Source organism: Lathyrus oleraceus, chromosome 6, assembly GCF_024323335.1.
Source record: "Lathyrus oleraceus cultivar Zhongwan6 chromosome 6, CAAS_Psat_ZW6_1.0, whole genome shotgun sequence".
Classification (NCBI taxonomy): Eukaryota; Viridiplantae; Streptophyta; class Magnoliopsida; order Fabales; family Fabaceae; genus Lathyrus; species Lathyrus oleraceus.
The window spans coordinates 41,289,799-41,316,193 of NC_066584.1; the positions used below are offsets into that span (position 1 = coordinate 41,289,799).

At 33.0% G+C, this 26,395-nt stretch overlaps 1 long non-coding RNA gene across 3 annotated transcripts; it reads left to right on the forward strand.

Moving 5' to 3' along the window:
• The first annotated feature begins 1,366 nt into the window (after positions 1-1,366).
• On the forward strand, positions 1,367-3,632 carry LOC127098625 (uncharacterized). Of its 3 annotated transcripts, none has more exons than XR_007793397.1 (4): positions 1,367-1,818; positions 1,918-2,086; positions 2,222-2,783; positions 3,096-3,632. It is a non-coding gene; the product is annotated as an uncharacterized LOC127098625 (long non-coding RNA). The 3 variants fall into 3 exon arrangements; XR_007793396.1 differs by having other exon boundaries at positions 1,368-1,818; positions 2,222-2,534; positions 2,691-3,632; XR_007793395.1 differs by having other exon boundaries at positions 2,222-3,632.
• The last annotated feature ends 22,763 nt before the right edge of the window (positions 3,633-26,395 follow it).

The following is a 26,395-nucleotide window of genomic DNA, read 5'->3' on the forward strand; positions in this document are numbered from 1 at the left end:
GAAAAAGGTTTTGATTAATCGCACGACAGCGAGAAAAGAGTTTGATTGGTTGGATGTATTTTGAGTGATGGCGAGAACTTGGATGAGCGAGATATACATCTCGAATCCTAGCCTCAGGAGTGCATGGTATACACCATGTTCCATTTCCATCTTTATTGAAAAAGGTTAAGATAGGAATTAAGTATTTTGGAATTTGATTGAGAAAGGGTTTGAAGAAACCGCATTGACAATTTTAGACGATGGCGAGAGCTAAGATAGGCGAGGCATACGTCTCGAATCTTAATCTCAGGAGTGCATGGTATACACCATGTTCCATTTCCACCTTTCTTGAAAAAGTGTTAAGTAAGAATTAGATATTTTGGTTTTTGTTGGCGAAAATGACTTGACCCTAGATCAAGTGTTGATGGACGTTTAAGAGAAATTTGAATGAGTGTTTGAGAGAGCAAAGTGGATAAATTTAGATGATGGCGAGAGCTAGGATTGGCGAGATATACATCTCGAATCCTAGTCTCAGGAGTGCGTGGTATACACCACGTTCCACTTCCATCTTTATTGAAAAAGTCTTGACTATGAATTAATATTTTTTTGAGTTTTTATCAGGAAAAATGGCTTGACATTAAATCAAGCGTTTGATGAAAGTTTGAAAAATAAGTGGATTAGAATTGGAGGGAGAAGTGAATTGACTTGTTTATTGAGAAAATACTCGAAGTTGGATCGAGTCATATTTTTGGATTTTTGGAAGTGGTTGATTTTATTCTTGTATTAGTATCTAACTAAACAGTCAAACAAATAAAGAACTAAACAGTATAAAATTATTACACATCGGGGGAGTGGGGTACATTTTGTCAAATGGCGATTCAAAAATCATGAAATAATTAAATCGGGCCCAAACAACAAATAATGCAATGCATGAGTGTAAGTTCAAGAGAACCGGCTCATTGTAAGAAATCCCAAGAGTAAGCTATGTGAGGTTGACGACGATGCTTAAAAAAGCAATCGACTTACAAGGGTGTGAAAATGGGCTCGATATTGAATCGAGAAAAGTGTGGTTTTAACAGTTTAAAATGGTTTTAAATGAATGATGAAATTAAAAGAAAACAAATCTATGTTATGATAATGAAACTATGAATATAATAAAGCATAAACATAAAAAAAATGTTAAAAGAAATAAAATACTACACATGGGTATTGAACTCACTCCACTAAAGACCATAAAAACCACACCTCTCCACCAGACCACCTATGACTAGTTATTATTTTAATGCTAAATCAAATATATAAACCAAGATAAATAAAAAAAGAATTAAAATAAAAAACTAATAAAAGAAGAAATCTGCTGGACTACCCTAATAAATGATGGAGGAACCAAAAATTAAAACCCAGCCGCCTGGTTGTTGGGTTCTTCAACAGAATAGGAATTGAAAATAGAGAAATATTTATTGACTAAACTTAGGAAGTTTAAACAAAAAAAATTTAAAGGTTTCAAAAAACTTATTCTGTTTTTAAAATAAATTATAGAAAGAAAAATGAAATAGTGTAACAGACTTCATCGTCCTCTTCCCAAATCTCAAACCCAGAATCTCTCTCCTCTCTTCCAATACTGGCTTTTTGATTTGGGATTTAGGGTTTTGCTCTTTGAAATCTTTTCGCCGTTAATTTCTCTCAATTTTTTCGTCCCTTACTGATTTCTTTCTCCTCCTATTTATCTTCTACCGTTAGGGTTTGGGATTTGGTCTATGGAGTCCAAAAGAGTATCCTGCAAAAGCCCTTTAGTGCTCAGAAATTGGATTGGCCTCTTTGATGCTAGATTTGGAACAGGTAATCTGAGCTCAAACTTTCTCTTTGAATTTTGTTTCTATTCCAATTTGGGAATTTTCTGGATTTTTAACGCTTGCCAATTGCTTTGTGTTACTGCAGTAAAAATATTGAAGATTCCAAAAGCAGTTTCGGTTTTGATCACAACTCTGGTTTTGTACTCGGTTTTGGGTGGTTTTTTGTAATTTCAGTTTGGATGTGTGAGGATGGTGTGCCGATAAGCTAAGCAACATGAAGTTCTTCATGACATTTAACTGGTCAATTAAGCCAGGTATGATTCACAAGGTTGCACGCTGCTTATGTCGTTGTTGTGTTCAAGTTGCAGTTTGCCGTCAATGCCATTTGGTTGATTTGCAACTTTTGCAACTATTCTTGTTACCATTTCTGCCATGCGGCTTTGGTGCAGGGGGAGAATACAGGTATTGCAGTCCTTATGGTAACTGGTGGTGCAATTCCCTGGCAAGGTGATCGCATATGTCGAATCGGAACGTATGGTGCTGCTCCTGCTGCAGGGAATTTTGGGCGACGCATCCATCGATTTTCTGGTGCAGAAAAAAGTGGTGACATATTGGCATTATGATCACTGCTGGACGATGCCATTGCAGGGTGCCTGCTTCGATGTGCTGTCTTTTGGCAAATTAAGGGAAGCAAGACCTGAAACATGATTCTTTATGGTTCCGGTTGAATTTTGTTTTATGGAGAAAATAAATGATCCCAAAGTAAGTTGAGTTTGTTAAAAGAGGGAGCTCTTATTTGTATTGTGTTAAAGAATGTAGATAGAATTTAGAAATGATTGTAATCCCTTTTTTTTGGACTGCTATGAGTTTTCTGCTACAAGTTGTTGTCGGTGCCATGTTCTTTATTGTTTGTTGCAGGTTGGGGACGAGATTGCAAGCATGTTGATGAAGGAGTACCGGCAACTGGTGCAGGTGGTGGTTCAGGGTAATTTGGTGAGAGCCGGTTAGGAGGTGCGTCCCTTTGCAATGTCCCAACGGTATTAAAAGCTAAATTTGCAATCGAATTAACTTGTTCTTGTAGCTGAGAGATTATATCCATTACAAGAGCAACTTCCAAGTAGAAACTTTAACCTAACAAAGTTCAAGTTGACAACAATGTGACTCACCAGATGCTGTACCTGCAAGCGCAATTTTGCTTCTCCAAATCACTTTTTATTCTGTTTTAACTTTTCAATAGCAGAGATAGGCAAAACAATTATTTGTTCTTTCCATTTTCCTGTTGTGGCTTTTGTAATCGAAACATGGACTGCTGTGATGTTGCAGGTTTTGGTGCAGAATTATGCAGAATTTTGATGCAGCATTATGCAGAATTTGGTGCTTCTTATGCAGAATTTTGATGCTGAATTGTGCAGAATTTTGGTGCTGAATTGTGCAGAATTTTGGTGCTGAATTGTGCAAAATTTTGATGCTGAATTGTGCAGAATTTTGGTGCTGAATTGTGCAGAATTTTGATGCTGAATTGTGCAGAATTTGGTGCTTCTTATGCATAATTTTGATGCTGAATTGTGCAGAATTTTGGTGTTCATGTGAATGTCTTACTAAAACTTGGTAATTTGAATGGTAGCAATGTTAATTAGAAATGACTTCTATTTGGATGGCTTAGGATTTCTTGGATTTGGATATGTCTTTGGATAATTGTTTTGGAGTTAAATGATTAATCGAACGTATGTATGAAAATGAGTTTGGACATGTTGTAATGGTTGTGCAATGTCATGGTTTATGGAAATATGTATGTTGCAATTTGGTTCATGGTTATGTAATGGCCTAGATATGAATGCATGGTTGAATATGATTTTTGAATGTATGATATTAATGAATGAATGAGAATTTGGTTGAAACTTGATTTGATTTGAATTTGGTTAGATGGTATGGAATTTTGAAATGAATTTGTGATTGTAATTTGAACTTGGTTGAAGTGTTTGTAAAAAATGTAATAAGAAATGGTTGTAACTTGGTTTATGGAAATGGGTGTTTGGTTATAAAAATGGATATGAATTTTTTAGAAATAACCCAAGACTGATCTAAATGTCAATTAAAAATAAAAAACCAATAAAAACCAATTAAAATCAAATTAATCTATAATTTGTTAAAACTACTTTGATGTCAAATTCTAACATTTATTTGGAAACTAAAAATCAATTAGAATTTGAATCATTAGTAAAAACACAATTAAGATCAAATTGAAATTTGGAATTTAGGCTTAATTTGAAATTAAAATCAAATTGAAAATTAAAAAGTCAAATAATTAACATCCATTTTATAATCAAAAGCACCATGATCAAAAATGCCTAGACAATGACCAATGTGTAACAAAAATATGGATTTGGGAATGAATGTATGCAAATGAACTTTAGGCCAAGTGCCAAATAAAAATGAAAAAATGGAAAAAAATCAGGACCAAAATCGGGGTATGACAATATGTCTCGCGGATTCAATGTGCAAATGGAATTTTTCACATTTGTGAATTCCTTCATATTACCTTACAAAATGATTCCATGTATGTTATTTGTTAATGGTTACATATGGATTTAGGAAGACTTACGACCATAAGAAAGAGACAAAGCTCTAATATAGGACTACCCCCCTTACCCTATGATCAACACAGGTTCAGAATCCACATTTGTAACACCCCAAGTTCGATTAATTAATTTAATTTAATTGTTTAGAATTTATTTGATTAATTGGTGTTTATAAATTATTGTGGTGTGGTTGGGGGGTAAGTATCCTTGGAATAGATGTATGGAGAGAGTAAGAGTTTGATTTAGTTGTTTGGAAGTTATTAGAATTTTAATTAATTATTAGAATAAATAATATTTTATTTATATTAATTAAATAAATAGTAAAATGATAGAATTGAGCCATTTGTGAAAATTTGGATAAATAAAGGGGAGAAAGGAGTTAGGAAGTTGAGGTAATTATGTGAATTAAGAAAATAGAGGGTTAATGAGGTAATTGGAAATGATCGTGTAGAAAATCCTAAGGATATATTGGGAGTAAGAGAAAATTAGTATAATTGTATCAATATGTGAAAATTGAGAAAAAAAGGCAAAATGTGAGAAAAAACTTAGAAGGGAGAAGACCAAAAGCTATGATTTTGAAGAGGAAAGCCATATAAGTTGCTTGATTCATCATCAATTGTTGGAAATCTAAGATAAGAGGGAAGAGATGGCCACAAATTAGGTGTATTGCATGATGGGGTAGAGAATAAAAGTCCTTACTCTCATTAGGGTTCTATGATTTTGTTCTATGAATTTTTGTTGTGTTAGCTATTTGGAAATTGATGATTTGTTGGGTTTATGCATGTGATTTTGTGACTGAAATTATACTTGAATTATCATGATTATACATGTATAAATTCCCACCATTGTTGAATGTAGAAGGTTTTAGATATGAGTATTTGGTGAATTGACGGTCAATTGGTGTGTTGATTAATAGAATTAGGGATTAATAAGAGCGAGGTTTGATTATGAGAAAATGGATGTTTAAGATCAATTGTTTTTATGTTAAGAAGTGTTTGGATGATTTTATAACAGTACAAGACTTTACATGCGCGTTAAAAACTGGTTTTTAGGCAAAATCAACCGTTGTGGTCGACCCATAAGTGTTTGGAGTCAACCCCAAACCAACATAAAGGATTTTTTTTAAAACTACACAGTTGGGGTTGACCCATACATGCTTGGAGTCGACCCATAACTAACAGAGGTCGACCCATAGGGGCTAGGAGTCGACCAAAAACTGCCAGAATGTTTGTTTTGTCTTTTGTTGCACCGTCCGACGATTTTGGTCGTAACGTTTGTTCCATAAGTCCAAATGAGACGCCGTTCAAAGCGTTAGAAATATAAATAAAAATACTATAAAATGGTAATGTTTCTAGAGGCTAAATGTGAGGGGATGACCCGAATAATTGAATAAAAATACATGTGTAGATACCCGATGATTTATGCCATAACTTTTGATCCGTAGGTCCAAATGACACGTCGTTTGAAGTGTTAGAAAGCTAACACTCAGAGATGCATCATGGTAGTGCTTAGTGAGATAGTAAAGAGGTATCACATGCCTACTGTAGGGATGTTTGTGCTGACTTGTGTGATTGGTTAGCGAATCATTATGGTTATACGATGATGTATTATTGTTTTGGTGAAGTAACATGAATAAATGCTTATGAAGTTACATTATGGAGTAGCTGCTGTTTGTTGTTGTTTATTGATGTTGTAGCATGAATTTATTGTTGTATATGATGAATGATGTGATGCATAAATGATGATATGTGTATGGGGATCCTTTTGGTGATCCTTTTTGTGATAATGCATGTTGTTGAGAGTCATGCATCATGGTGTATGAGCTTCGGTATAGTTTTAGTGTGCTCTTGTTCTATGGCGGGGATCGGGAGCAAGTATCAGTTTTAGGTGGGAATCAGTGAAGCATTACCTATGGTAATGGTAACGACTTGGTATGCTCTGGTCCTATAGTGGGTATCGGGAGCGAGTAGCCGGATTTAGGTGGGAATCAGTGAAGCGTTATATGCGGTGATGGTAACAATTTGGTGTGCTCTGGTCCTATAGTGTGGATTGGGAGTGAGATGAATATGAGTGTTCATGAATGGTACCGTATGCATAATGAGTCAATCATGGAGTATATTTGAATACGTGATTGCATATGTTGTTGATTGTTCAAGTTGTTGATGATTAGATGTGATTATGTAATTGTTTCCATGATTTGAGTGTGAGAATATGTTATTAATGGGTGTATAATGAACGTGTGTTTGTTTTATATTCTTCATCTTATCATTCTTTACACTTTTTATATTGGTTTGTTGTTTCTCACCCCCTTTGCTTTGATGTTGTCCACCATGGATATCTTGTAGATACTCAGGAGTAGAGTTTGTTGCTATAAGTGGAAGTTAGCTCTTGGAGTTACTTAGTTTAGTTTCATCGTTGTTTTAGAAGTATTATTTTGATCCTGTATCATCGGGGTTGGGAAAGTTTGTTTGTTTATTATGTTTCGCTGGAGTTTAATTATTTATTTCAGTTTATGTTGAAGATGTTGAGAGTTGATCATGATAATTCCATATTTTGATACCTATTTATATAATTTTGAAGTTGAGACTAAATGTATAAGTTATGTTGTTTTATTTAATTAAAATAAGTCCAATACTGCCACAATGATACCCTAAGTGAAGGTGAGCGTGCAATGACAGGTGTTGTATGACATTGATATTTGCACTGCATGTTTGTTAAATGTTTATTTTGTTAAAGGTTTTTATCGTCGGTGACACCATAGATTGTCGTGTAAAGCTTAATATATAAGTATCGGGGTTTAGGATGTTACAACATTCATGAACAATTATATACCGAGTTAGAAAGTCGTAACTTGGTACAAGAAAAAATAGTTAAGTTAGAAGATCCAAGGGAGTACTCGAATGTAATCCAGAAAATAAACACTAAAAGTTTGGAGTATTTTAGCACTTCCTCCAGAGTATGTCAACCTTGACATTGTTGGGGAGTTATATGCTAACAATAAACCTACTGAGGATGCACCAGTGCTAAGGTATCTTGGGTTCTAGGCCAACGAGTCCCATTTGATAGAGATGCCATGCATGCTTACATAAAAGATCACTATATGGCCAACTCAAGAAGATTATACCCTTTTGTTATTCAGGTAGCCAAAGGTAATTAGAACTATGATGAGATAAATGCCGATGTTTGCAAAGTGGAAAAAACTTATATGTTGGGAAGAGTGGGGCACCCTATCTACTTCTAGAGACCTAACCTGGCCATCCAAGCCCATATTTGGATGACCTTCCTTCTTCACAATGTCACTTTTGTTAGTAACACTTCATCCACATCCTTACAAACCGCACAAATAATATGGGATTATCTGAAAGACAAAGAAGTTGTCATTGCAAGGACAATCATCAACAAAATATGGGAGATTATAGATTCACCAAAAAAGACATCCCCATCGATTTCTAGGATTGATCATGTGATTATACACACACTTTAATATAGATATCCCTGGAAACCATCATGTTTTCCAAAAGTCAAAACATGATAATGACTTTGTCTCGAGGTATTGTATAGGTTATAAAAAAAGGATTCCTCCACCACTACAAGAGCCTCCTACTGCACCAGCTGAGCCCCAACATGGAGTAACAAACTTTGATAGAATGCATCCTGCTTTCAGAGCTTGTTTTTCATACGGTTGGAACGTTACTGAAGCATACCACAAAGGTATTCCATATATTAATGAATCATTAAACATGTTCCATATGAGGATGCATGACTCACATGTTCCATTTGAGCGTATACCTACTCACATAACTTCATCAGGTACATGCAATAGCCTACAAATATGCTATTCCACTCTGAGTGGGAAATGGTGGTGCGAGTGAAAGTGAAGAAATAGAGAAACAAGCACAATCTGTAAATGAAGAACAAAAAAAAGAAGAAGATGAAAAAGAAGAAGAAGAAGGTGATGAATAATAAGATAGTGAAGAAGAAGACGATGAAAAGACTGCTAGTGAAAGTGATAAATAGACTAGTGCTGCAATTTTCCACATCATTGTGAAGTTTTTACCGCATTATTTTATTTGCACAATTACCAATTTGTTAGTTTGTTATTTGATTTTATGTTGTATGTTATTACTAACAATGTCCACGCATAATGAACTTGGGTGTGTTGGTCATTTTGTCCCGCGTACACGAGCACACCCAAGTTTACAACCTTATTTGAGTATTTTGATGTAAACACCTTTCTTCCCTTGAATTATAATGTGTATGTGATGAGAAAATTGAACAAGAAAAACAGGTAGATGAGCTGTAGTAGAAAGCTCACTGGGTGAGCCCCTGAGTGCGTTGATGATAATTTATCAACTGTACTAATTGCGTCGAAGTAAAAAAAATAAGATCGTCTCCACAAGGATTTCAATATTTTAACAAGGTGATTAATGTGCTTTAAAATTAACTACGGGGGTTTTCATATTTAATTTGGTAAAATAAAAACGTAATCGAAATTGGTGGAAAACTTGATCAGATTAACGATGATTAGACCTTGTTTTAAATTCGTTGTATGTCAATGTTGATGTTGTGTCTATTTGCCCCTAAGATGATTTTTCAGTGATTATGATAGTTTAACTTAGCCGTTATACCCAATTCCTTATGGGTATAACTTATTAATTTACACTATGCTCCTTAATCCCTCAGGCAAGCTGGCTAGTTACAATAGACAATGTTTCTGTGTGTTAAACCCTAAGTCACAACTTATAATTTCTTACCTTTAATCAATTAATAAGTTGAACAGATTAAGTTAATTCTGATTCATACAGTTATGGTTAGTAATAACTACGAGTCTAAATCGATATACATATTTGTAAACACATCTAAAGCAATGAACACAAAATTATATTGAATAACGATACTGAATAAATCAAAGATGCAAATAGTACAAAGACCCAGACATATAGCCCAACGTGTTCATACACGCTCACATAACAAAACTTAATAAATAAAACTTAGCTATTCAAACTCATAAGAATAACTAAAACAATAAAGAAAAAATAAATGAATTTCCAATTTGAATGTGGTTTCCGAGGATGTAAACCTTCGCTCTAGAGCTTCAAAAATTACTTTGCAATCAAGTTTGATTCACAAGAATGTCCACCCCTTTTCTCCTATCTTTCTCCTATAAATAGAAAAAAACACGTGGCTGAAAAAGCGAGTCATCACAGTGTGATTTAAAGGGAAGTGTCGCACCTCGAAAAATGAGAACACGACTTACCGAAGCGCAATCGCACGCTCGCGTGATGGACTAAACAGAGTCACCACCGAACTTTATTTATTCATGAAAAGGAAAGGGGAAATCTACATAAAACCCAAGAAAGAACGACAATGATTATGGTCGTCACAACCAAATCAGAATTCGGGAGTGGATTATGCAAGGGGAATGTATTATCACCCCTCATGTCCGTTGTACTCAACGGGAACCATTAGGTTAATTGTGCGCATTAGTGTTAGCTTAGAAATGTTAGGCTTCTCAAGTTATTATGAGGAAAAGAATAAGAGGATCAAAAGAAAAAGAGAAGATGTTTTTGGATTTTTTGCAATGAATGGGGACTAAACCTAAGTTTTTTTATTAGTGAACTTGACAAGATTTCGCAATCCCGGTCCTACATATCTCAATAGAGAACTGAAGACACACGTAGTTCTGGGTAGCAAATGTTTGTTTGTTGGTCGATTTTAGCGAAAGCTATCATTTATTAATCGACGAGAAACATCGTTTTACCCAAAACAGATGAGGAGTAGATGTATACATCACATCAAATGGATTTACAAATCAATATTCGAAAAAACGTCACTTATCTCAACTCAAAAATTATGAATGAAATATCACTTTGCATCATCTTAAGACAACATATCTTTCGTTTATGAAAAGGTTTTTTTGATCAATCGCACGACGGCGAAAAAAGAGTTTGATTGGTTGAATGTATTTTTGGGCTTGAAAGACGAGTATTTATGACTTACAAGCTCTTACAACTTGGGTCTAATACTCGGGACTACGTCTGGAACTTTCACTAAGGTAATCTTTTTCTTTTAATTTTATTGAGAAAAGAAGTTTGAATATTTACAAGTGTTTTAGAGAGAAGACGAACACTTATGGCTTGCAACTCTTACAACTTAGGCCTAGCATTCGGGATTACAACTGAACCTTTCACCCAAGTAATATTTTTCTTCCAATTTTATTTAAGAAAATGGTTAAATAGATTTGACTTGAGAACAATTTGAAGTGATGAAACTGATTATCGAAAAATAATTTGAAATTGTTTTGAAATTGATTAGAGATGTTAGTGAAGTGGAATGGAAATGGTTAATGGTTTGACTTGAGAAAAATGACTCGACATCAGATCGAACGTTTATTATTTTTTTCATTTAAAAAAGAAGGCTGATTTTATATTTTATTTTTGTCTACTATTTAATTCATTATTTTATTCTGTCTAATAGAAAATAAAAGCAATAAAGATAATTAAACAATTACAAAGGGGATACACTTGTCAAATAGGGAATATAAAAAAATATGTAATAAAACAAATAAATAATAAAAATAAAATTAGACAACTAACATAAATAAATCTAAAAAGAGTAAAAGAAAATAAATTACCAACATTAAGATAAAATGCTTATTAAAAAATTCTTTTCCGTTTTTGTATTTTATAAAACTTTTACTTTTTGTTTTGATGAAGGGAAGAAAAAAAAATCTAAATACTTAACTAAATAACATATCTAAATAAATAAATGAAAATCAAAACTAATATCTTTTATCATTTTCTTTAATAATTTTTTTTTTGTATTTTTGTTTTAAAAAAATAATAATAATAAATAAATCTAAACATAAACAAATCTAAACACAAGGATAAATATCCCTCTTTTAAAAAAAAACTATAACAAAAAAAAGAATAAAAAAAAGTTATCACTTTATTATGTTTTTATTACCATTTTTGTAATTATGTTTTTTAGAACTTAAAAAGAAATATGGAAAAAAAATCCATAATAAATAAAGAAAACAATTAAACCACCTTATACGATTTATTTCCTTTGTCTCACTTTTTTATTTATTTATTTTTAAACACAATTAAAACAAATTAATAATCACAATATCCACACTTATTACTATTTTTTTAAACATTATGGGAAAATATTGATTTTTTTAATAATTATTGGATAAAATAAATCTAGGCAATCACTTAAATAATAAACTTAAATATAAATATAACGAAATTAAATAATAAAAAAAATCTCTCTTCTTTTATATACATATTATTTATTTATTTTAAACAAAAAGTTTTTTTTTTAAACTTGCTATTTAATTAAGAGTAAAATTATTATTTTGACTTTTTGTGTTTTTTTTAATTTTTTTATATGAAAAATATTCCTATTAGAAAAAAAACAAAAATAAAATAAAATAAAATAAAGTAAAAACTAAACACTTTGTTAAATAGAACTTCTAACTAATAAAAAAAATAAAAAATACAAAAAATATTATTATTAGGTAGAGATTAATTGAAATACACTATCAGTGTAAAAGGGTTTTACACCATCAGTTAATTATAGACGTTGGATATTAAAAGAAGTTTGACTTTTATTTTAAAAATCTATAAAGTAATACAAACGGGTGATGGTGATGAACCGACGGTGTAAAACTTTTTACACTGACAGTGTATAGTAATTAATCTCTATTAGGTATTAAGATTTTTTTAGATATTAGGATATTTTTATATATACATATTTTTTGTTTTGATATATTTTTATCAAAGGAAAAAAATTGTGTTTAAATAAATAAATCTAACTATTTTTTTTTTTACCAATTTCAATTAGAAACTTAATATATATTTTTTAATGAAATAATTATTAAGTTATTATTAATTCAATGAGATAAGAAAATAAAAAAAAAGTTATAGATAAATATAAAAAATATAAAATAAAAAAAAGTTATAGATAAATATAAAAAATATAAAATAAAAACAAAAAGTAGGTTGGTGGGGGTGTAGTTGGTGAAGCCCAAAATCAATGGATCATAATCCAGGTCGCGGGTCAACCCACATATTCATGGATGTGACCGATCCAACAAAGAGAACATGAATGGGTTTCAAACGGCTACCCTAGCCGTCCTTCCTTCTTTCTCGGCCACAGCAGGAATAAAGACCATCATTATGGCTGACAATTGGCAACTAATGGTGGGGGGAGAAAAAGAAAGGAAAATGTGTTGGAAAATAAACTAGTTTGTGCATGGAAAATCGACAAATCAATAAAATAGCCTATTAAATGTCATTAAGCATATAAATAAAATAAAAATAAAAATATGAATATGATACTATGTTTAAAATCTAATAATAATATTGACAGAAAAAACAAATCAATAAACCTTTTCTCTCTCTTGTTTTCACACTGTCTTAAATCTAAATGTTTTCTCAAACTTCTTTCTCAAAGATAGTTCATTCGCGAAGAACAAAAACAAAAACAAAACTCCCATGGATGAAAAATAAAACAAATAAAAGAACACATGAAACCTTCGAGCCAAAAACATTCCGAAATCAAAACCCAAAACCCCTTTTTAGTTCAAGCCTAGATGTCCCAAGATCCATATAGATCAGTGAACGAAATGTGCAATGTCTTCTATTAAAACACAAAATCAAATAGATACAAGAGAAAAACCAAACACATTAAACACAACAAGTGAACCTAATTCAAAAAGAGAGAGAAGCAAAAAAATCATATCCCCATAATCCAAATACTCCATTTTAAAAAAATCTCAAAGTCACAAACACACAGGAGGCGAAACTCATGAATAGTAAAAAGGGAGAAAACTACCCAATTGCTGAAGGAAATCTCAGATTCTCAGGTTCGATTTCTTTTGTTCACTTTTCTTGTTCTTCGTTCTTGTTGTGCTTCTATTGTGATGTTGCTTGTTGTTTAGTTTGTTGTGTTCTTGAGTGGTTAGGGTATTTGAAACGTATGAAGAGGTGGCTAGGGCTTTCACTTTGATATTTTTTATGGCTTTTTAGGGGTCTTTTTTAATGAATCCTATTCCTTGATGCTTACTGATTTTATATGGGGGAAATTAGGTTTTTTTTGTTGACGTTGTGATCATATTCCTAGTAATGAAAACAATATACTTTTGTGTTGCTAAAATTGTCTTGCCAAAATCAATGATTCTGCTGTGTACAAACTGTCCTCTTTTAACATTTTCTTGTTTTGGTTATTTGAAAATAGACAGAAAAAAATCTACTATCATAAAGTCTATATGTCAAAACAACAATTTATCTTTCTCTCCTCTTTTTTTCAAATTGAATTTTTTTATTTTTCCTTACATGGTTTGTAACTAAATCTTGTTCTTGTTTTATTAGATTAATGGAAATGGCATGAAGATGAAGGCACAAAAAGAACAGTGGTGGTTTGGGAAAAACTTGTATTTTAAAGTGAATAAAGATACCCGGTAATCGAAGATTGAGATTTTTTTTAGAATTTCTTAAGTTAAGAGACAAGATTTGTAAAAATAAAAAAGTGTACTATTTTTTATGTAAATTGGCCAATTGAAATAAAAAAAAACAATGAAAATTATGTAAATAAATGCTATTAAAATGAAATTAAAAATGAAGTGATTTATGAATATGAATGATTATGAAGGTCCCTTAGCTTAGGGGTATGAATGCATGCCTTGAAAAGTGATTTGGCTTGTAGTCGTAATTCCTTATAAGTTCTTTAACTAAAATGTGATCCAGACCTAATTCATAACATTGACTTTCCAAACATCCAAATATCAAACTTAAACATTAGTCTAAATTTAGGAATATGTGAAAGTCACATATTAAGAGACTTTTAAAAACAAGAAGTGGAGTACACAAGTGACCTTAGGCTTAAATAAAATAGAACTAACACGGAACTGGTGGAAATCGCGAAGACTTATGCCTAATAGCCCAAAGGTTTCTTAGAGATGCGTGATGCATGAATATATGAATTGGCCAAGACAAATCAACCAAACAGATCGACCCACATTTCTTGACCCTAACCTTGATATATCAAAATGAAATCTATATCAACAGATGAGAAGGTCATAAAAGGTTAATTTAAACAATGGGATGCATATGGATTGAAACATAACTAAATGGCTATAGACGAACAAATGTCAATAAATGCGTGCAGATGAATTAGGTGGGGCAAAATTTAGGGTATGATAGGAAGCATAGCCTAAAGTTTTCCATAAGATAGACCACTTTGTTAATTTCATTTGCAAGAAGTCACGTCTCAATAGGAGTTATGAAACTCTAGGTATGATCAAATTACTGAACAAACATCATCTTGTAAATTATGCTGAAAATTGCTTTTTCTTCACAATTCTTTCACAATTTCTTGGCTTATCTTTGTTGTTTCAACTTTTTAACTTTATTCTTACTGAACAAACATAATTAACCTAAAATCATTAAAAACACATGCAAATGCTTATAAAAAATACATAATGAGAGAGTGTCATCACAACCTCAAAGTTACCTTATTAACTTGTCCTCAAGGAACTCATTCATAACAGTGATCTTCCTTAAAATTTTGTACTTACCAAACCAATGGCAGATACCAATCGTTGCCGAGTTATCATTTCCGTTCCTTGCTTCAATCCAACATAATCCAAAGAGTTTTTCTTTAACTTTTTATATACTCAATATTTTCTCAATCTCACCGTTCACTCTTATTGAAACAATATGGTAAACACTCATTCACATATAATTGACATCAAACATATGAATTTTCAATATTTATAAACATTCGTCACTTTCTATTAAAAAACAAGCTTTTGAGGTTTTCCAAAGGTTGTAGCGTGACTAATGTCAAGGTGGGATATATTTGGCAGGTAGGTTTAATTCCTTGGAGTTAAGTAAATGCTACCTACTATTTTTATGCCATCATAACATGCATTTCTATTGTTTTAATTGATTGGGTATTAGATTTCTGAATCCGTTTTTCTTTTGAATATTTTTCCAGAAGCTTTACATTCGAACTGATAACGCCTTTCTAGCTTCTATTCATTCTTGTATTTTTATTTTTATTTTTAGATTCTCAGGTTCTGTTACCCCAACCCCAAACTTAAATTGTTGCTCCTTCCAGAAGAAATTCCAAACTTAGCTTTTTGCATGAATTAGAAAAATGGAAATCTACCTAACTCCAAGGACAGGGTGGGAATATTTCTTTTTCAGGCCAATCGACTAAATATGTGGCTAACTCACCAAAAGAATGGCTCAGGATCAAAGGGTCTAAGAACATATAAAAATTCTTTTTAAGTTCTTCTAATAAAGGGTCTAAGTTAAAACACACAACCTGCCTCAATGTGTAATTCAATAAACAGACACCAATTCATAATTAAAGCAAATTTTAGTAGATGAACAATCATACGAACACTCATACAAGAAAGAAGATAAATATTGGAATTATTTGGTTCAAACTTTACTTGCTGAGGTATCTGGTGATTGAGTACAATATTGTTAAATATTACTCTTCTTCATACTTTGTCAATTTGCATTTAGAACTTTTTTAACAACTCCATTTTCTCGTTTCTTTTGTTTTTCTTTACTCATGTCTTTATTCTTTTTGTCATTGGTAAAACATCATACTCCAAACTGAATAATACAACAAAACAAATTTATTCGTTAAATAAAGAACATGCACTTTACAAATAGGGAAAACATACTTATTAAAATTTGAAATTGAAACTTTAAAGACAAAACAAAAGAAAATGAAATAACACAAATTCATGGGTTTCCTCCCACGCAACGCTTATTTAAGGTTTTTAACTTGGCCGTTTTATTCTCTGTTAGGGCATCGTATATGACACAAAAACATCATCTTTCTTTTTCCTTTTGTTTAATAAGAATCCCATAAACTTGAGATATTGATGATGTTACTTCCATATCTTTTTCAGCTTGATAGTAGCGAACAAGACATTTATGACATCCAATAATTCATTATTATTTTTTCTTTCATCTACCTTTTTGCTAAAATACTCTTTATGGACATGCTTTTGTTGAAGATCTTCCTATTGGATATCTATGTCTAAACAAATTATTTCATTTTTAGCTTCATCCAAAACTATATCATCCCCACTTTGTATTCTTACTCTTTTCCCATATCTATTTTTCACCTAAGATTTTTCTATTCCTGATTTAGTTTTTTCATCTGACGTCATGCATTCTTATTCTTATTTTTATTTTTCAATTCTTTCTTCATCGACTACTTCCCATTCATCTTCAAATTATCTCTCAACTTTATCATCCTTAAGGTTATCCAACATATTCCCATTAAAAACTCCACTTGATTTAGTTGCCACTTGTTTAGATAACTGTCCAAATTTTATTTTCAAGATTCTTCATGGATGCTTCGATTTTCTAGTTGGATGATTCAATTCTCTTTTTGGATGCTTCAATGTTTGAGTTCATTGCTTCCAATTCGCTTTGAGCGATCTTCATTAATTTATTCATAGACTCTTCTATAAGATATGGACCCCCTTTCAGGAATTTCTTGAGTGACCTTTATTGCTTCAAGGTTTCTTTGAGTAAACTTCTTGAATTCGTTTAAAGTCTCCTCCATAAGGGATGACTTCCTAGGTGGTGGATCTTAAGGAGCTGGTTGGTTAAAAATTTGAAATTGATTATTACTCGAGTTAATATTTTAATGATCATCCTGTCGCATCTCGAAAAAATACGATTCCTCGCGATGGCCGCGGAAAAAATTACGTTCGAACAGAGTCGCCACCGAACTTTATTTATCCCAATGAAGGGATAGGAAAATATCGATAAAACCTTTAGGAAATGGAATAATGTTCGTCGCAACCATATTCGGGTTCGGGAGTGGATTACGTAAGAGGAAGGTATTAGCACCCCATACGTCCGTTGTACTCAACGGGAACCTTTTAGTTCTAATGTGAGTTTCGAGCGTTAATTTATGTTTGTTTGTTATCTTTAGGTTATAAAATTATTAAAAGTTGAAATGGATGAGAACCTCAGAAAGGGAAAGAGGAGGTTTTTTATTAGTGTGCTCGCGAAGATACAACAATCTCCTGCGTACGTATCCTTATGGTATAATAAGGAAATCAGAGCATTCGTAGTTCGGGAACTACGAATGGTTGGTGTGTTTTAGTGAACAACTGTTTAGATCGCGTTCTAAAGGCTAAACGTTGGCTTGTCTACTCTCGGCAAAGGCTTAAGCATTGGTTTGTTATGCATATTAGAAAGGATTAAATGGTGTTCTTTTTGAAAAGAGTTCTAGTCACACAGAGGTGACAAGTTGGATTAATATGTTGGATGTTTTGATTGGTTTCGATTGCACGAGGGCGAGAAAAGAGATATGTTTTATGTATTGAGATGTTTTTGGTTGGATGACGATTACTCGGATAGTCGAGTAAGACAACTCGTATCCCAATAACCGGGAAAGGGAATAGAAGACTCTAGACCGCTTTCTTTTTCATCCTTAATTGTAAAAGGATTTTAATGATGATTAATGTATTTTGAATGGATGACAAATACTCGGATAACCGAGTAAGATAACTCGTATCCCGATAGTCGGGAAAGGGAATAGAAGACTCTAGACCACTTTCTTTTTCATCTGAGTGATTATGAAAATAGGTTTGTGTATGGTTGATGTATAATAAACGACAAGTACTTGAATGACTAAGTAAGACAACTTATATCCAAGCATTTGAGGAGAGGAATCGAAGACTCAAGACCATCTCCCTTTTCGTATAGTTTTGATTAATTTATTAATTTGCGGAAAAAATGACAATTGTTTGTCTGACTGAGTAAGAGAACTCGTATTCAAACAATTGGGGAGAGAAGTTGAAGACTCAAAGTCATCTCCTTTTTTCATTTCGTTATTGTAAATGTGTTTTGGTTTAATCGGGGTTTGAAAGTTTGTAAAGGAACGTCAATTATTTGACTAACCAAGTAAGAGAACTTGTATTCAAATAATCGAGGAGAAAAATTGAAGACTCAAAATCATCTCTCTTTTCATTTCCCAAATGAAATGGTATTTGATCGTGATTGGGCATTAAAAAATACTCGATATTGGATCGAGGTTTTAATTTAGTGTTTATGAACGAAATGAATTTTATTTTAGTGTATTGTTCTTCTACTCGATTAAATAAAATCGAATAGGTCTCATTGTAAGAAAGCCCGGGAAAGTTATGTGAGGTTGATGACGATGCTTAAAAGCATTCGACTTACAAGGGTATGGAAGGATGATCTCGACATTGAATCGAGAGTTGCATGATTTATTTGTGGTTGTGGATTGATGATGAAATTGAATGGAATCGATTTTGGATTATGAAATAATAATGGAAAAGAAAGCGATCAACTTCAGTTATAAATTTATCAGAATTTGGTTAAGTCGATTAATTGAATTAATTAAGATTAATTATCAAAATTATTTAATTATCCCAAATAATTAAGTTAATTAAGATTAATTAATTAAAATGAATTAATCAAACAAAAGTTCAATTAACTATTTTTTTTTAAAAAGAAAACAAATGAAAATAAGTGACAATGTTGATTTATTCAATGGAATCGGTGTGTTCAAACCGGTTTGTGCGAGATAACAATGATAAATGTTATTCGCGAAATCCAAACGCGGCGAAAATATTCTTTTGATTTATTGAGAATTTGGTGGAGTAACGACATAAAGATGCTGAATCCGTAGATAAAAACTCCGATTTATGTAGGGAAATTAAATATTAGCAGCATAAATTTACAATGTTGTTCTCATCATATTTCAATTCTAATCTAAAGACAACATATGAAAACAAGTAATAATTGGAGATTGACATGTTTATTTACTGTGACCATTTCAGGCATATATTTCAAGATGAACATTTGTAATAATAAAAATGGAACAAACCGAATTACCATGACAGTGTGCTTAGAACTTAATTATTATACCAAAATAGCTATTAAGGTTAGCTTAGTGGATAATATTATAATTAAAAAAAATGTACTAAACTTGTACTCCCTCGTCATTTGATTTTCACATTATGCTACTGAGAAGAGTACAACTTAAATTGCAAGCTATTATTACATTAGAATTTAATTTGTAAAGGAATGTAACCCTTGTAAACTTTTCTATTTTAAACAAGATATATGTGACGCGTTTGTTTTGTTTCCAGAAGAAAAAAAAAATAGCAGCAGTAGATATTTACAAATCAACTCATTATATTACTACAAGTCCAATAACAAGAGCTTAATAAGAATGCGGAATTGAATCGAACAAATTACAAATCCAACACAGCAGCTCACGCAATACATATAGCATTATAATATTTGCAGCAACAAACAAGTCGAAAGTATTAAAACATATGAAACATCAAACTGCACAAAACTGAGTCTCTATTTAGATTATTACCGAATACGCAAGCACAAACACATCAACTATTATTCAATAATGTTATAAATTTAAAACTGAGTGAAAAGCCCGAGACAGCTGGTAATATGTTGAACACAATGATACCAAAATCACCGAGAATTCGTGAATCACAACTGAAATCACAACACAAATGCAAATGGAAAGAACCAACAGTAGATTGAATGTTACCTAGGTTTCTCGTTGTTATTGTGTTGGCAGCCGTATCAAATCGGAATCGATTTATTGAGCGTGAACCATCTACGACATATTGTTGTGATTTGGAATCTGAATGTGGAAGAGAACTGTAGCGAGTGAGGTAATTTCGCGGTGTTGGCGTTGACGGCGCCGAAGCTTGGCAAGAATGAAACAAATCGAGCGATTGAGGATGAAGACACGTTGGGTCTATGCGTCTTGGCGGCGGTGAATTTCGAAGCGGTTGAGGCGTCGCCGGACGGAGAGGATTCTCAGTGGCGGAAATCGTAAGTGAAATGTTGGCGGCTATGGCGGTTGTGTAGGTGGATGCGGCGATTGAGGGTGTGGTCGAGGAAAACGAAATGGTGGTTGGCTTTAATGGTGGAGGAGCGTTTGTGTTCGCCGGCGGTGCGTGTGATCGGAGGTGAAATGGTGGTTGTGAAGGCGTTTGAGAACACCGTTGGAAAAATATGAGCTTTTGGTGTTGTGGTTGTAGTGGGAGTGGTGATTTTGGATTCTTGTTTTCGTTTGCTTCTTTCTTTTTGTTCTTTTTGTTTTTCTTTTTTGTTTCTTTTCTAGAGTGTGTAGTAGAGAGAGAGAGTATGAGAGACTTAAAATTGGAATAGGTGATACTGTCACCCTTTTTGACGTGTGGGAATTGATGAGTGGTGAGAGAGGGTATATGAGGTGAGGGAAGCGTGAAAGAAGAGAAGGAGTGTGTGAGAGGAGAGAGACGTGAGCTGTCAAGTGAGGAAGGAGAGACGTGTGTGAAATAGTTGGCGTGTTACTGAGAGTTTTTATTTTCTTTTTGCTTTTTATTAATAATTCTTATTATCTATTATTTAAAGAAAAATATTTATTAAAAATTCTTAGATAGTAATTTAATTTAGAAAATTATAATAATAAGACAAATCTCTAATTTTGAGTATTAAAACAAAGAAATAAAAGGATTGATTATAAACAGAAGTCGGATGTAAATTTGTTCAAAAAATTAAATCAGACACACTAAAATGATCAGCACAAAATATACTTATTGAAAAAATACAGCGTTTCTTCAAACTCTGAAATAAATTTGTACCGGTTAAAAGGCTCAGGCGGGTCAAAATGCAATCGAAACAGCCGCTAAAATAAATAATGAGCACACCAGGTTAAACTACGTGAACCGTAGATTAATAATATTGGTGTCTGTAATTTTAACTTTGAAACTTTTTACCCGCTGATTTGTGCACGTTCTTGAGAAATGATTCAACCGATTTGTCCGTATTTTCAATAAATTTATTCTGACTGATATTTTAATTATGAGATTAATTACTATACACTGTCAGTGTAAAAAGTTTTACACCGTCGGTTCATCACCATCATCCGTTGGTATTACTTTATAGATTTTTAAAATAAAAGTCAAACTTCTTTTAATATCCAACGTCTATAATTAACTGAAGGTGTAAAACCCTATTACACTGACGGTGTATTTCAATTAATCTCTTTAATTATTATTCATGGTGGAATGCATGTCATGCTGTGCATATGATGCAAATTAAAAATGAAATCGATTTTACAAAAATTTAAATATGCCCTGACAAAATTGGGGTATGACAGCTGCCCCTATTTCATTATCTTGAACTAGAAGGTAATAATGTCAACAGTCTTCATACATTCGTAGTGGAAGGTAATTAAATACGAAAAGACCCAAATTTTGTCCTAGGAAATGCAAGGAAGAAATGCAGAAACAAAAATGCAGTGAGAAATACAGTAAGAAAAGGTTTGTATTAGAAGGTAAATGAACAGTCGAGACTCTCTGGGAATCATCAGAACAGAATCTTGGATGCCATGATCAAGATATTCCAACAATAGAATGATACCTCAACGGTATCTAAGACTTTTTGAAAATTAGCAGAACATTGTCTTGAACAGAAAACATGATATTCTCTAGGGATCAACAGAGCAGTTTCTTACATGATATAATCGAGATATTCCAACAAGGGAATGATACCTCAATCATATATAAGATTCTCCGAGGATACTAGAGCAGTATCTCTAAAAAAATCTGAAATGAGACTCTTCATATTTATGAAGTAGCATCTCAAACAGTAAAAGTGAGATTCTCTGTATCGGGTCGAAGCAGCATCTTATATGATAGAATTAAGATGTTCCAGCAAGGGGAAGATACCTTAATTAAATCTAAGACTCTTCGAGGATACTTAGAGCAGTATCTCTAAAAAAATCTGAAATGAGACTCTCCATATTGATGAAGCAGCATCTCAAACAATAAAAGTGAGATTCTCTATATCGGGTCGAAACAGCATCTTACATGATAGAATTAAGATGTTCCAGCAAGGGAAAAAATACCTTAATTGAATCTAAGACTCTCCGAGGATACTTAGAGCAGTATCTCTATAGAAAACTGAAATGAGACTCTTCATATTGATGAAGCAGCATCTCAAACAGCAAAAATGAGATTCTCTGTATCGAGTCGAAGCAGCATATTCTCTGATAGAATTAAGATATCCCAGACCAAAGGAATGATGTATTAATTGAATCTAAGACTCTCCGAGGATATTAGAGCAGTATCTCTAAAGAAATATGAAATGAGACTCTTCATATTGATGAAGCAGCATCTCAAACAGTAAAAATGAGATTCTCTGTATCGAGTCGAAGCAGCATCTTATCTGATAGAATTAAGATATTCCAGCAAAGGAAAAATACCTTAATTGAATCTAAGACTCTCTGAGGATATTAGAGCAGTATCTCTAAAAAAAACTGAAATGAGACTCTTCATATTGATGAAGCAACATCTCAAATAGTAAAAATGAGATTCTCTGTATCGAGTCGAAGCAGCATCTTATCTGATAGAATTAAGATATTCCAGCAAAGGAAAAATACCTTAATTGAATCTAATACTCTCCGAGGATATTAGAGCAGTATCTCTAAAAAAATCTGAAATGAGACTCTTCATATTGATGAAACAATATCTCAAACAGTAAAAATGAGATTCTCTGTATCGAGTCGAAGCAGCATCTTATCTGATAGAATTAAGATATTCCAGCAAAGTAAAAATACCTTAATTGAATCTAATACTCTCCGAGGATATTAGAGTAGCATCTCTAAAAAAATCTGAAATGAGACTCTTCATATTGATGAAGCAACATCTCAAACAGTAAAAATGAGATTCTCTGTATCGAATCAAAGCAGCATCTTATCTGATAGAATTAAGATATTCCAGCAAAGGAAAAATACCTTAATTGAATCTAAGACTCTCTGAGGATATTAGAGCAGTATCTCTAAAAAAATCTGAAATGAGACTCTTCATATTGATGAAACAGTATCTCAAACAGTAAAAATGAGATTCTCTGTATCGAGTCGAAGCAGCATCTTATCTGATAGAATTAAGATATTCTAGCAAGGGAAAGATACCTTAATTGAATCTAAGACTCTCCGATGATACTTAGAGTAGTATCTCTAAAAAAAATCTGAAATTAGACTCTTCATATTGATGAAGCAGCATCTCAAACAGTAAAAATGAGATTCTTTGTATCGAGTCGAAACAACATCTTATATGATAGTATTAAGATATTCCAACAAGGGAAAAATACCTTAATTGAATCTAAGACTCTCCGATGATATTATAGCAGTATCTCTAACAGAGGAATGAGATTCTTCAGATAAATTAAATGAAGCAGTATCTCAAATAGATAAATGAGATTCTTTAAATAAATGAAGTAGTATCTCAAATATTCGTCTGTTGGCGGAAATTTTTAAGAAAAGACTCCTTTTGAGTGAGATTTACTAGAAATGCTCTGCAGGGGAAAAGCTCATAAGAGACTTTTTAGGGTAACCTCTGCTTGGGGAGCAATGATTGTAAAGAAGAATGCTGGAAATATCATTTTTAATCATAAAGTTAAACAATGATTTACTGAGAAATAATTCTACGAGCACATGCAGGGAAATAACTTTATTTGGAAATGAGGAATGTCTAAGATACACATGAGTAACCTTGGATCCTGATATTTTATGTTTGATTCTCGTATGATGTTCCACTTTAGGTAGGAATACCATGCATGGGATGATGCATGAGATGCATGTAAGTATGCAATTACTGGGGATATTTGGCTGTGTATGAGAATGCAAATGATTTTTTATTTATTTTGTATAAGGTTATGCATAAGTATGCTGATGATTGATATGACTGTGTTTTTTTGAATTTTCTGTTTGGTAGGAAAACCATGTATGGATGATTCGTGTGATGCATGTGGGAATACAACTGGGTAATTGAATGTTTTTGTAGGGTTTAATTCTTGATTGCCAACGGGGTTGGACTTTAAATGGGAACTGCCAGATGAGAATTGGTGAAGGAGATTGAACTGCCAAATGAGGACAACACTTGAAGGATATGTTACCAGACGTGAACTGGTGAAAATAATTGAAATGTCAGACGTGACTGGATTTGTTTTAGTTTGTCAGACAAGAACTGATTTTTAAAGTAGGCTGCCAGACAAGAACTGGTGAAAATAATTGACTACCAGACGAGAATTGGTATCGAAATAGGTGACCTACCAGACGAGAACTGGTATTAAGAGATAATTTACCATACGAGAATTGGTATTAAGAGATAATTTACCAGACGAGAACTGGTATTTGACAAATGATTTGTCGTACAAGAACTGATTTTTGATGTAGTTTGCCAGACGGGAACTGGACTTTGGAATAAGTTGCCAGACGAGAACTGGACTTTGAAATAAATTGCCATACAAGAACTGGACTTTAGAATGGCCAAGCGATGTTGGGCTTTGGTGTCAGATTTTGTGTTTCAAGGCCTTTTGATGCCAGGTTCATGTTATGGGGTTAGACCCGATGAATGTTATGATATACATGGTTTTATCTTAGAGCAAAGTGTCGTGACTAATGCATGATGATGATTTATGTAATGATTTGCAGGTTTTCAAAATGCCCTTGCGTGGGTATTGGAAGGGAAAGTTCTTTGCAGAAAGGCTTTTGTCTGCCAGATGGTTGTTTTATGGGATGATATCATGATTCCCCGACACTTGTCTCGAACTCTATGGTTGCTGACATGCGACCAAACTTTTTGATTGACCAGCTTGAAAACATGGAGAGGACTTGCTCCTATGTGGCTCATCCTTCCCCAGTTTGTTGAGTCTTTGCGGACGTTTACCTCGAAAGGATTTCGACAGCAATTGTACCATAATTTGGAGATGGCTTTCCCCAAAATTTTAAGTCATGAAAATATTTTTCCTTGATTAACCGACTCTCAGAGTGGTTTACTTTTCTATACTTTTGAGGTAGCTTGCCCCAGTATGAGCGTTGAAGCGACTTAACTCACCCCTACTGAACATTGAAGGGGTTTGCCCCTGTCCAACATAACCTCTAGGTGATCTTCCCCAGTTAATAGAATTCTGAGATGATTTACTCTGGATTAAATGATTCTTGAAATGACTTGCCCCTGATTAACAGATGTTTGGAGATTGTTTAAGACTGGCCAATTCTTGGAGTAATCTTCCTATGATCAACTGATGTTTAGGTGGCATGCCCCGTATTCATAGGTTCAGAGGTAGTCTTGATTCTGGTGAATGATCAAGTTCCACCGGTTGCTCTTTGTTGAAATTTCAATGATGTCGAGTACTGAATTGCAATGAAAATTGTTCGCTTATAAATGGTAATTTTAATGCAATATTCATGCAAGTTTTGAAAAAGAATCATTTATTAGAATGATGTGATAGTGTGTGAAGAGTGGACCATGAGTCCAAATGTAATACTGATTTAGCAATTTAAAGTGTGAAAGACACAGCGAGAATAATGACATTGATGTTGAATATTAGCAAATCTTTAGGAGTCAGTTTACGCAACTTTGCTGTAATATACTTTCGGAAATAACCCTACCTCAATTAGGTCTTTTAAGGGTTGTAACGTGGCTTGGTTCATGGTTATTGAAACAAAAGGATATAAGGCTCAAAGTTTATTTTAACCCACCCCTTCTTCATGATGATCTCCAATCCTACGTTTAATTAATTCGACACACACTTACTCTTACGAGATTTCAGCAGTGTAAGATCTTTTTGAAATGACAGTCACTTATTTTGCTCTTTATGGATGTTGGTGACCTTTTGATTTGGATATGGTGGTCACTGAATCTCGTTTTGTTTTTATGAGGGTTTTTCGTGACCTCCTTTGATTTTTTTTGTCTTGATCCCTAACTTTTGCCTGAACTGCTTTTGAAGCTTTTAGTCCATCGGGATTGCCCTAATTTTTGCCTAAGTCGCCTCTTGGGTGTTTGACTTAACGTGCTTTTCTTTGATTGATTTCCTTTTTTAGAATGTGACTTCCAAGTCGTTGGTCATTGAAGAACAACCGTCATAAGTTTTGGGTTCTTCAAGGTTCCTTCGACACTTTAGGATGTGTGCGAAGAATGTCATGTAGTTGATCCACAGACGGGAT